Source organism: Sparus aurata, chromosome 4 (genome assembly GCF_900880675.1).
Source record: "Sparus aurata chromosome 4, fSpaAur1.1, whole genome shotgun sequence".
NCBI lineage: Eukaryota > Metazoa > Chordata > Actinopteri > Spariformes > Sparidae > Sparus > Sparus aurata.
The window spans coordinates 13,047,886-13,062,173 of NC_044190.1; positions in this window are offsets into that span (position 1 = coordinate 13,047,886).

Below are 14,288 nucleotides of genomic sequence, written 5' to 3' on the forward strand. Positions count from 1 at the left end.
AAAGGTAAAAAAAAACTAGATGAAAGGACCGAAACTGAGGAAAAAAGACAAAAGGAGAGGTGAACTTATAGTTTAGAACAGATCTTATTATGCCTTTTTGGCTTCTTTCTGTATATAATGTGTGTGTGTGACAGAGAGAATTAAAACAACATAACCAGAGAAGTGTGAGTAGCAGGTATTGTTGTGTTGCCAGGTCTGCCTGCTGTCCTTGCAGAATTATAATTACGGACCACCACAGTTAGCTAAGCTTGCTCCAACACATCGGACTGGGCTCAACATGCATACCCACCCTTCTGCTTGAAAAACAGAAACTGAGCGTTGTTCAGTTAGAGTCTGTTGATTTTCATTTCATCTGCCATTGAAAAGAAAAACTAAAATTGACAGAACACTTATTATCATAATGTAAACAATCACAACAGAAGCATCCGTAGAAAATCAAAACAATACAGAACAACCACAATACATACTCTTACGGTTATGAAAATTAATGGTGATTGATAACGTATATATAAATATATATATATTTTTTTTTTTGTTCATGGGGACATTAAATTGATTTTCGGACAAAGAAAAAAAACATCCTGATTTGAACGTTATCAAGTCTTCATATTAAACAAGACCACAGCAAAATAGCAAGAGGATGGCAGGACATCAAATAAGAGTAGTGTACAACATGTGTAACTATTCCTTTACAATGCTATTCTAGTTCACGGAGTTGGAGATTAAGTAATTAATTCATTTATTATGAATTAATTCATTTTTCTATTTGTCAAACTTAATGAACTTTTGTGCAGTTAGCATTACAATGGATCCCCATTGTGACCAACACAAGAAGTTTCCTAAATCCTTAAGCCTTTATGGGTTTTTATTTTTTGACCAATAAAAGAAAGATATGATCAATATTATGTTATATTGTTTATTGTTTCATGCCAAAGAATCTGTGAAAGTCATGTGACACTGCTAAAGCAGCTTCATACAGTAATTTCCCAGGAACTTTTACGATGTCATCCAAATTTGCACTTTGCACAAGAAGTGTTTGCCTTCTTTGTACAGTATTGAAGTGTGTTTCAGACACTTCCAAATTTCTCCTCAGAATTACACTCTCATTGTCCACACACACACACTCTCTCTCTCTCACACACACACTGGGCTGAGTGATGGGTACTTGAGGTGTCACTGGTCCTACTGGCAGGGATAGAGAGAGAGGGCGGCAGGCAGAGAGTAGGATGAGATGTTATTTCCTAAATTTGGCCCCTAGGACAAAGGAGAGGCCTGTTTGATATTCATCTATCCGCCAGTGGCAGACTGGCGGGGGAGCCTGTGAAAATCTATTCACTATGATAATGAACAAATTGTCATACATTGGGCTCTGTCTCCCCTTGACAGTGATAGTTATCAAAGAGAGAGATCGAGGCAAAGGCCGAGTGTGTGTGTGTGTGTGTGTGTGTGTGTGTGTGTGTGTGTGTGCCGCCCAGATTGTCTCCGTTCCAGAGCAGTGGCTGTCATTAGAAAGACAAGCCTCCTGGCAGGAAGCTCCTGTCATGTCACAGCCTCACACTTAAATGCTGTCACACCTGATTGATACATTCAGCGCTGCTAGTTGTGTGTGTGTGTGTGTGTGTGTGTGTGTGCGCGCGCGTGCACGTCTAAATAGTACTCCAGATTAATGGTTTTTATCCCTACATTTAATTGTAGAACCATTTTTTCACTACCTGCGGTGTATTATCATGTTTTTTTCTTGATAATTCATTTCAGGATCGATTTATAGGATGTTGTTTTCAAAAAGGAGGACTACCAAAGAGGTTCCCAAGTCATGAATTGAATGTATTATTTTCTGCAAAGGCAAATGACAGAAGTTAGCGGTTTGGTGAAATGTCAAAGGTCATGGCAAAATTTGGTATCACCCAAAATTATACGCAAATACAAATCTTGTATCAGCCCAGTTGCCAGAACAAAATGTTGGCATTTTATCTTTCTGAAACCCACTGAAGGTTTCAATTTCATACCTGTCATACACTACGTACCAAATTGACATTTTAGTAATACATGTCATATCACAATCACATTTCATGTTTATTTAAGACCTGACTTATCAGTTGGTGAAGGGGATGGTGGTGGAGGTGTACCTTGGCAACAAGGCTGCCAAGAGAGTGACTGCAGTTTGAGGCTGTGTTTCAACATTTGTACCACTGGATATTAGTAGGAAACTTTGGGACAATTTCCAGACATGTTTGTGGTGAAAAAAAAAACTTGTCACCACAAACAAAAACCTCGGAATTCTCCTGCTCTGTTCTCTGCTGCAGCAGAAAGAAAGGTAAAGTTTCAACATATCTGCGAAGAAACATACATTGCATCTTTTTATTCTAATGAATCCATCTTTAAAAAAAAATATATCATGATTGTGTATAGATAAGGCATTCTAAGCACCTTATGAACACACTGCTTATGATATTATTAATGACCTAACATAAGATCGGGTCATGCAGTATCTAAGGAGGCAAAATGTTTGTGTAAACTTTCCTTTGCATCAGTGATTGTTACTTGTCATCTGAAACATACTGCATTGCTCTGATTTGATGTTAAGACAGATGCTCAGTGCACTACCACAGTACAGTTTCACTCATGTTATGTTCTTATCAAATGTGTGTCAGCTATTATGTAATTTGCATGCAATTAGCATAGAGATGCCCAAAGGGTCTGAGGTCACCCAGAGTAAAAAGTCGAACATGTCGGTTAATCGGATCACAGCTCACATTCAGTGCAGAGATAAATGTATTCACTGGGGGGATTCTTTAATTGGAAGTGGAACATTGTGCTTGGTTGTACCTGAGGACAGTTTATATAATTTGCATATACCATATGATTTATACAGTCTTGTACTTGATTTAAGAAAAAAATAGAAATAGAAGCAAATCCTCCATGTATTGATTATAACGATTTCTAAAAAAGACAGATGATTCATCTTTGAACACTTGGATAGCGAACATTAATTCATAAAGAGGACTTTTTACACTTTACACAAAAAATGGTGGTATCGTGGAAAAAAGTCACAATCACAATGGAAGCTCAAACATTCATTCTTTTGGTTAGTTGTCACTCATTGAAGGAGTCCTTAATGGCCTTGCAGTTGTGGAAGTATACATGTTTTATTATCTCTGGCTAGTGAAATGGCAGAATGACAGGTTATACTGGGAACTTCTGCAGGAGTTCTTTAAGTTCCTATCCGTAGGTGTCTGCTTTGTCTCAGGTGGACATAATTTACAGGAAGGGACCTCTGAATTCCAGAGAACAGAGCAGAGAGATGACAAAGCGGTAGCACAATCAGTGTCAGAATTTTTTCAGTTTACGGAAGTTTTTCAAAGTATCAACAATCAGTTGAAAGAACGGAGGCGTTACAGGTGCTATTAGACATCATAACCAATAGTTTCATTCCTAAATGATTGAATAGGTTGATGGCTAATGACTCCCAAAACAACATATCAACACCACCTTGTGGTTTGCTATAAATTAAGTACATTACTTCTATAATTGTAATAACAGACACATTAGGCATGTGACATAAGTTAACTACATTAGAACTAACTGTTGACTTTCAAACTTGACATGAAACATGGCCTTCTGGGTGGATGGTCTGTCTTTGTTTTACCTATCCATCTACCCTGCTGTTTAAACAGTGGTGGAACTGTTAAAGTATGAAAATGTACATTTACATTTAGTCAAATACAGTGTTTAACTTATATACTTTAATTTATTGTATTGTCTTTCCACACACTTTTATACTCCTACTGCACTACAAATAAGATACAGTCTTCTCTTATACTCCACAATTATTCTACAGCTTTATTAGTTACTTTACAAGGTATTAGTTTAAAATTGTACCCACAAAAATGATGAGCTTATAAAAGTACAATGCCTTTTTAGAGGTTTAGTAACCAACAGTAAAGAGCTGAACGAGCATCAACAGGAAAGTCACTGTCTTGCAGAAATCATCATTGATACAGCTTCTCAAAAGGATTTGCTGCTTTCCCTTGTAATTATTTTCATCATTTAAGTTTATAAATTGTATTATTAGTATTAATTAAAGAGAACAATGTCATATTTGTATCTATCTTTTTTTTTTACTAACTTTACAATAAATTCATTAACTTTTAATAAAGTCATGATTATTATAAATATAAGATGCAGTATTATAAAACATCATTTTAAAAAACAGCTCCACCTCTGCCAGTTGCAACAGTACAATCTTAGCTTAGTGTTGTTAGTGCATAAGTAATAATAATCCAGTGATATTTATATAATGATATGACAGTTACATCAAGTACTGAAAAACATACAGAATATCCTAATAAAGAATACTTGAAAATAAGTACCAATGAAGAGCAGGTGCTGAATGGAGGGCTCTGTGGGTCACCACCATCCATACAGGTATTAGAGCTCTTCACCAGATGCCCACCATAATGCCCTTGACAGTGGAAATCCAAACAAAGTGTGTATGCTCCAGAGGACGTGTGGTGAATTACCCTAGGGAAATAGTAAAAAATAACAGTAATAAAGGCGAGGCTGTAGGTGGCTCTCAGAATGCTTGGCCTTATATTGTAGATAAATCATCCTAATGGCTGACTTAAAAACTTTGCATTCTTAAATAGGGACGAGGGAGTGTAATGCACATACAAATACAAATATGTATAATACATGGATGTAAGGCCTTGTATTCAAATGTGGTGCACAGGTAGCATTTGAATTATTGATATTTGTATTTTAGAAATATTTGATGACCTCAGTCCAGTCTTGCCATTCCTGCTAGAGTCACAGGGACAAACTCCATATCTGCACAGCATTTGGTTAATTTACTTAGTCACTGATGCACACATTCTAAAGATGCCTGTTAAAGTGGTTCTCAAAAGTCAAATTTTTAGGGGGCCAAGCCCGAGGGGCTTGCATACGCGTTTCCTAGGACCAGTGGTGCTAGGAACCCTATTGTAATTGTAAAGATTTTTATTTTTTTTTTTCTAAGGCTAAAAGTGGTGCTGCAGGCTAAACCGTGCAAGGGAGGGTGGTGCAATTTGGAGGGTTGGTCCAGACTCCTGCGAATATCTCAGACACAAAAAACTACATATATTCGCCTGCAGGGGGCGCTATAACTTAGGCCAACACGTTTTTGCCTATAACTCCCAAACCGTATGTCGCACACTCAAAAACCTTGTATCCCCAGATTCCCTGAATGGAGCTGAATCACTTTGCGATTGGCCACGCCCACTTCCGGTTAGAAAGTTTTATCGCAAAATCGCAAAAACTCGAAAACCTACTTTTTCAAACTCCTCCTTGGGATTTTGTCCGATCTGCGTGAAACTTGGCACGTACACTCTTCAGCTGGACCTGATCTAAAGTTATCAAAAGATTTTTGCTCGGTCAAAAAATGCGCAAATTATTCATGAACACATTTCTGTAGTTAGCTATAAAAATGTAAACTGTTTGATATCTCGGATATCTAAATGCTGTGAACACCAAATTTGAGATCCTTGCTTGCCATGACACTGGGAAGGGATGAGCCCAATTTGGCGAATTTTGGCCACTAGGGGACGCTACAAATATGGGAAGTTAATATCTCTTGAACGGCTACACGGATTTTTACAAAATTTGGTCGGTATGATGTAGGGCCAATCCTGAGGCCATATCTTGAAGGTGGTCATGACTGCTCAATGTTGGCGTGGCTTATTACAACATAAACAACAAACATTAATTTCAGCCAAACTATTATGCTGAGAGCTTTGTAATGTATATGGTACAGATAGAATAGGACACAGTTCTTCCAGACAAAAAATTGCACTTGTACTCCACTAGGTGGCGCTATAATGGATGCAATCGCGTTTTTGACTGTAACTTCCACATTTTAAATACCACATTTGCAAACCTTATATCCATATGTTCCCTGAATAGAGCTGGGTTTTCTGACATAGGACACGCCCACTTCTGCTGCACATTGTGTTCGCTAAATCGCCATGTATGCAAAACCTACTTTTTCGAACTCCTCCTTGGGATTTTGTCCGATCTGCATGAAACTTGGCACGTACACTCTTCAGCTGGACCTGATCTAAAGTTATCAAAAGAATTTTGCTCCGTCCAAAAATGCGCAAATCATTAACGAACAAATTTCTGTAGCTAGCTATAAAAATGTAAACTGTTTGATATCTCGCTCAAACTAAATGCTATTAACAACAAATTTGAGTTCCTTGGTTGCCATGACACTGGAAAGGGATGAGCCGAATTTTGCGAATTTTGGCCACTAGGGGGCGCTAAAAAGATGAGAAGTTTTTATTTCTTGTACGGCTTCACCGATTTCACGAAATTTGGTCTGTATGATGTAGGGCCAATCCTGAGGCCATATCTTGAAGGTGGTCATTACTGGTCAATGTGGGCGTGGCTTATTACAACAAATCCAAATCGGCACACATTCAGCCTTTTGCACTTCCAGTGCACTTCCCATTACAGCGAATACCACAGCTCAGACGTTGGCCTGTGTCCTCACTTTTGCCCAGAGCCCGTCATCCTTTGGGGCCAACTTCCGTGGGCTCTGCGATGCGTGGGGTCCGAGTCGCGCGGGGGGGCTTGGCCCCCGTTCATAACTGCTTGCAGTTCTAGTTTAAATTGTCGTTACTTTTATTGACCAGTGGACAAAGATTAAGGGCTCTATCTTATGCTTGGTGCAAAGTGTGGCACAGCACAGCAGTGTCATTGCTAGTTTCAGACTGATGCAGTGATCATTTTCACACCCAGTGCTCATTGTAATCTAGAGGCAGTAGAAAGCAACAGCATCATAGACCATCAAAAAGCTGTTCTAAAGTCAAAGGTGCAGTCTGTTTATTGCTATTTGAAGGAGGGATTATTCAGAAAGTGTGATGCGCCTACACATTATTTTAAACATTTCCATGCACACAGTAATGTCACTGTTACAAATATCATGGCAAATTTAAGCAGGAAAACTAAAAGCTGTAGTTATAAATTCTCCAAAGGACCTAGAAATAAACTTTTAGCTTCTGAAATAAAAAATGTCTCCACAGAATCTCTGGATGTGTAGAAGAACATAGAATGTGAATTAACATGGAATACTTACTGATCCTGTCGGCAAGTCAGGAGTTTTAAATAATCAATGAAGTTTATCAGCTCTTTCGCATCTGCATGTTAATGTAGAGATACAAATTGTTTCTGCTGCAGAAGGATCGCCGTAGGTCATTAAAATGTTCCTCATTAAGGACATATTTCAGCTCTCTCATCCCACCAGTTAATGATCAGGATGATACGTTTTATGACCTGTCCAGCCTGATCCACAGACTGCGATCCACACACACACAGAGGGATGTGCAGCAGCGCTCCTCCTCCTCCTCCTCCTCCTCAGTCAAATATCAGTGTATTTCTTCATATGCAGTCAAACAGAGTTGCTGACATACATCACACCACATCACTGTCCCTCAGCAAAGAAGCGCACCATTGTTAAATATGATAACCTCGTGAGGCACCTGTCTCGTGAAGGGAATGGTAGATGACACTCGGATTGGTTTCAATTGGGTTCCGCCCAAAACACACACATGAAAGGTTCAGAGTCTGAATACAACCTCTTTGCGCCGTGCGACACACTTTGCGGCCAGCTGTTTAAGTAGCTAAATGGACTTGGACAGGCCCTAAATCTTGAGGGGTTACCGAATGGTCAGAGCATCCTTGTCAGGAAAACAACCACAAAGGTATACTGTGACAGTGGGTGACCTTTAGTGGCTGTAGTAAGTGTTACGGCAGCAAAGGAGGAAGTCGAGTCAAACAAGCACAGAACTTTAGGAGATCTCTGTTCATGCCCAGTGTGACTAAATAATGTGACTAAAGTTACGTATATAGCGCAGGTAAGTTCGTAACTGAAGTAACTTAAAAAAACCTACTGATTTTAAGTAGTTTTCCTGCCTAAACCCAATCAAACCAGGAGCATACAGCAAAGGCCTGGTACACCTGTCACTGGTTCACTACAATAGCCTGTTTTGTTTGTCTTTGTTGGATGCTGTTTTTGTTTTGTTGTATGCTGTTTGCTGTCTTCTTTTTGTGATGCACTGTGGTTTTGTGAAAGCACCCTACATTTTGTTGTACCTCCACAGTACAATGACAATAAAGGCTATTCTATTCTATTCATCTATGTTGTTTTGAGAACAGTGATGTACAGTATGTCATTTTAGGAGCCACATAAATCGACCTATTCAGGTAGAAAGGTATACCTATTAGGTGTGAGGATGTGTGAAATATATGTGCTAGGTACCTCAACAGAAGTGTAAAGAAGAAACTTAATTACATTGAGTGGTACTTTTGGTACCATCCAAACTTTTGTTAATGGAAACACAGAAAAAAATAACATTCTAATGTGTTACAAACTGAAGTGAACTGAACTGCATGGTGAAAGCAAATTTTAGATGACTCGGCCACCAAGACGCCCACAGATTCCTGTCACTTTCCATTGGTCTTTGTATATCAAAAGTGGCTATGATGAAACCAGGAAATCTGAATATTTAAACATGTGTTGCCAACCCAGCAGTTTACCTGGAGAGGATTATTCACATGCAAAACAAGCACACCTAAACAGAAATCTCTGATGCTGCTCCAATCCGCTTAACAGACAAACGACAAGAGAAACAAACGCTCCCAGCAATCTCTACTCTACCTGCCTAGCACGGCCAAGTGATGGAAAGAAGCAGTGGGTGAGTGGGTGGATGGGGGGGGTCACTGATATACATGCCGTGCCCTTAAGGAGATGACGGCCCCTGTCACAAGGCAGAGGGCCCTGCGACACGCCGGGATATAAATCTACACAGGAGATAAAGAAAGTACATGATGAATTAAGCCGGTGCATATAAATTCTTAAGAGCCTCCATTTTAATGCCGGTCATTATTCAACAAATTTTTCTAAGAAATGCCACATGGGCAGGAACAAGTAATTAGGGAGAGAAAAGTGAAACTGTCACCCGTAATGGTTTACTCCACCGCCTCACCTTATCAGGGGAAGAAGAGAGAGAGGGAGATAGAGAGAGAGGGGGGGACGAGAGAGAGAGCTCCATGGGGCCATGCTGTAGCTACCAAACTGCCATTAGGCCAATTCTGAAGACTAAGTGTTCGGGAGCTGCAAATCTGCCCACAGTCTCAGTCCTGCATTCAAAGCATTGTTAAAGGGAATGTTGTTTTCCTCACCTCAGTCTCCCGCTCTCCCTCTCCCTTCTTCCGCTCTCTCAAATCGGCCAAGGCCTCAATAAATCTACGGTCACGGGGGATATTGTTAGTGTTGGCCAAAGTACTATTAAAATGAAGGTAAATTTATGGATGACACTTTGTAACAATTAATCAGGAAATGTTGATTAATAAAGTTGGTCGGTTATCCTCCTGAAACCGAGGGAGGCTTCGCCACATTGTCAGGCTGATCATTTTATTCATTATTTTTGATTAATGTACCCAGATACCCTGACTCTAAGAGAAGAGGAAAGGAGGGAAAAGGGGGGTGTGAGGGGGCACTTATCCTCTATGCAAAATCATAAATAGTGAATGAGTGTGTATACGGGTATAACCTTGGCCGTGGCAAAGGGATTTGAGGGGAGGGTGGGTGGGATGGGAGGAGAGGGGGAGCGAATGTGCGCATTCAGCAAAATAAACTGCAAGTGGGGATTAAGGAAACAAAATAGGTGGGGGGGGGGGGCGCGGTTTGATGAACATCACCTCTCTGGACCTGTCCGTCTTCACTGGACGCCCATGATTAATTAGTTTGTTTAGATACTCAATTAGCCCAGCCATGCAGAGAAAGGCATGGACAGAGCATGTGTGAGAGAGAGAGTGAGAGAGGATGGAGCGATGAAGGGTCAGGGAGGGGGCGGGGGGTGGGGTGTTGTGGGGCGGGTAGGGGGTTAAATAAAAACGGTGGAAAAAGATACAGAGAGGAGGTGAGCTGGAGGAGGGAGAGATGGAAACCTGAGATATGGGAGAACGGATCAGAGAAAAGTGCGAGGATTACTTAGCCGTGTAATGTAATGTAATTCTCTTGTGTGGATCTGATGATAATCTTAAGATTCGATATCGGAGGTTTTTAACTTTTTATACACAAAGGATCCCCAAAATGCTGCATTGAAACATGAATTATCATCTACCTACATCCCAACGTTTTGCCCAGGTACAACACAATCGATTTGTCCCCTTACTTTAATTCAAGTTGTTGTTTCTATTTGGCCGAAACACGTTTCCCGACCAAGGGGGCCCTTAATGACTGATATATTTACATTAAACATGAAACATGTTTCTGCTTAAATTTCTCTGTCAGAAATGAACGTTTGACCAACGGAATGTTGTTTTCGAGGCCAAGGAAGAGGCAATGGCATTACTTTGTCCTCATTAATCAACTTACCATTCCACTGCACTGCCCTCTTGGGACTTTAAATCAAAGTTGATGAGTCTTAAATCCAATTTAGGCTCAGGGACTCTGATTAGGGGAATATGTGATCTCAGGTGTGAGAAGGTTGATTTTACCCCTCACGACTGACAGCAGCTGATGGTGAATCATCTCTGTCAATCAGCTTTTGATTATAATTTTTTTTTTTTCAAAACAAGCTTCATTGTATATATCTAATATGTAGCACAATTAGATGCTGCAATATAGGGAACAGAGGAAAATATTCAAATTAATTCTTCGAGGTCAAGCTGATAAAAAAGCAGTGAGATTCTCCTTCAGCCTTACAGTTGCCACACTAAAAAGTCAGAGTGCACTGATTAAGGGCCAGGACTTAAAATAAAACACTTATCAAGTGCATCAGAAGCCTGTGATATGACAACCAGTTTTACCACAAGCGACTCATACATTAAGAGTGAACTATTTTGGCAACTTTCTTGCTGATAAGTACCATTTCAAGTCTCCATTATGAGAGCAGCCTAGTGTGTGATGTGTGCCACTGACTGTTCAACTACTTTTGAGTCTATGAGCTCATCTTAAACTAAGTGTTTTATCCAGTGGCCCTATTGGCAAATGCTTCAGGAAACCTTTACCTCATCTAGTCTTGCTAAGAATCTTTGTAAAAAAAAAAAAAACAAGTAAGTGTGCAGCATTTGCTTCAGCTGTGTTGGTTAGCAGTTGCTCTTAAAGTTCAAATGATATTGTCTATGTGATAAGGCATCACTTGTCGCCCTGCATTTACCAGTGTCTGAGAAGTTAAGTGCAGCTCAGGCTGCATTTTTCTATGTGCACCTGACCCAGTCCGACCTGAACTCCACTCGAGCCCGATGCAGTTAATGTAAGCTGAAGCAATGAGTTTGTGTTACCCTCTCATGCAGTTGTTACCATGGTAACAGCTTGCCTTGATTACAGACATGGGTTGTGTACACTAAAAAAGTTAAAAAGTTGCCAATGTCTTGCATCAAAAGCATTGTCACATAAATAACAAAACTTAATAGAATAGTACGAATGTAGACAGTAGGTCCATCAGACATTATCACTCTGTTTCTGTCATCATGTCATTTTAACTATACTTTATTTCTCCTTTTTTATGATTTATTTACAAAATTGAACCCAAACCCGGCCATCATTTCAACATTTTTGTCCAAACCAGAATCAGAACCCTTCATTGACAAAGGATGCATTCAAGGATATTTCAGCAGGGGTCACTTGCAGTGTTCAAACTGCTGACAGTGGGTTGAAAGTCTCTTTGATATATGGTGACACACTTACATTTGAAACAGGTAGACAGTTCAAAATCCAATGAAAGGAAGGAAAGTAGCAGGGAGGTAGGACATCTGCAACAGCTAATCATTAACATGACAGGTCATCTGACAACATGTTATATGCTAAGTAATACATCATGTCCTTTGAATGCACACACAAGAACGTCAGTTTGCTTGTCTGGAATACAGCTCAAAACCCCAAACTGAACTTAAGTGATGCTCCCACAGGGCAGAGAGAAATAAAACATGACTTCTTCCTGCAGTATTTTCTGTCCAGAGATGTTAGCAGATGGTGGAAGTAAATAAAGCTGACTAGAATTAAACAGAGTACATTATTATCAACAACTGTTAACACAGTAGGCATCCCATCCCTTTTACTAATAAGTATAGATTAGTCAAAATGTCCTTTAAATTCCACCTTTGGAGTGCACAGCGTGATCGGATTATTACAATTTCTGCTGCTCCGGGGCTCTCAGTCATAACAAAACAAAACAAAACAAAAACATGTAAATAGTATGGGATGATGCGAGTTGTTGTCGTCTGATAAAAGAAATCTATCAATTTAGGCACAAATGTTAACAGTATTTTTTTTTAAAAGGTTTTATTCATATACATTACTCTCCCCTTGAAGTTATAGTGACAAGCCACCAATTGAAAAGGTTACTTTAGACAAAATGACGGCTTTCTCTGGGTTATTACATTATTAAAAACATTTGTGGTAACATAAGTGCACAACTTAACAACATGTACAGCAAATGTCAATTTTAGACATTGTCATGTGAAAATGTTGCATTTTATATCTTTAAGAGCATGACTTCCACTTTTATTAAATGCCATTGTACAAGGAATTTTAAAAGTAGCTGCAGCATGTGGAAGAAACTAAAACAACATATTTTGTCTCACTGCTTCTGAGAATGAACTTGATGGTATTAAAGGTCAAAAGCAACCAAAAAAAAAAAGATTTTAGCATAAATCACTTTAGGCTTCAGTTTCAGTTGACGTGAGGCATGTGTCATTGTTGGAGGTAGTGCATGTTTTGTGCATGTGTACTTGAATGTGTGCGTTGATGTGTGTTGATGTGTGAGATAGTGAGAGAGATATACTACTATTTAAAAGGTAGGTAGGTAGGTAAAAAAAAAAAAAAAAACACTGATTGCATTACGTTGTAGTATAAATTAAAATGGATGAATATCTGTCAAAGAGTCCATGTGTGCACACCCATATCCTCACACGGTCAAGCATGTGTTCAGTCAGGAGCAGTATGGTGCCATGAAGCCCTCTTTTTCACTTTGTCACATCAAATTTGCTAAAACAAGTGTGAAAACACAACTGTTCTCTCTGACTGTCTCTTCTCCTTTGTTCTCTGCTCTGCTCCCCTCCCATCCACTCTCTGCAAGCTGGGACAAATGGCTGCTTTGGGACAGTGTGTGCTTGTGTGCGACTGTGTGCATGTGTGTGTGTGTAGGGGGTGTCTCATTGTGTTACGTGTGATAAACTGCTGTGACAGCAGAAATGTTTGTGTGACAAGCGCTCCGCGGTTGGAGTCCATTAGCTGCCTCTTTTGAGTCTCCTTGGCGGGTTATCACTCTCTCTAACACACACACACATACACACACATACACACACAAATAAATGCATATACTTACTCGCACACACATGTACAGCGCAGAAACGAGTCAGCTTTCTACCACTCTTGGTGCTTGTGTCCTAGCAACATGTGTCTCAGTGCATCGCTCATGTGTGCAGGGTTTATTGTGTATGTGTGCGTATGTGTGTGTATGTGTTTTCCTACAGCTTTCATGTTAGAAAGAAGAAATGTCTGAATGGTTGGACTTAATAATCCTTATGCATGGTATTTCATACATAAAGGTTACACGACTAAAATAATGCTCACCAGTAGCAGTGGCGGCATTTTAAGGGAGGACGATGTGAGAAATGATAGTCATCACAATCTATGTTACAAACCCAACATGGAAAAATATTATACATTTGTTATGTGCCACAATGGATTTTCAATATGTTGTAGGTCCAAAGGATTAAACTCTTTATATTTTTTCAAAAGAGTCCACCATACATTTTGTATATACCATCCCTGTAAAGGGCAGGAATTATGTTGTGATTGAAGTGACAATTGTACCACAGTGTGACTCACAATAGACCGTACACTGTGCTTTTTATTGCATGCTCTATTAACTGAAATTGTTATAAACCCTATCAAAGTAATGAACTAGTCCTATGTTTGGATTTACAACAGTGCTTTATGGTGTATTCACCTTCATCACACATGCAAGCCTAGTTTGTGGCAAAGGGAAGGGCCACAGCTTTGAATCTGGATACTTCATTAGTCAATCCAGTCGCCAGAATAACTGCTGGCAATGTACAGTTCTGTAAACATAGATTTATTCAATCTTACATGTATTTCTCTTAGTTGCAACTGTATAGTTTTATTTTGGGTTCATTTTTTAATTCATATTGTGACAACATTGCGCTTATAATCTGGTTAGGTTTTGGTGCAAAAACTGCTTGGTTAGGGTTAGTAAAAGATAATGCTTAGGCTTAAAATCGCT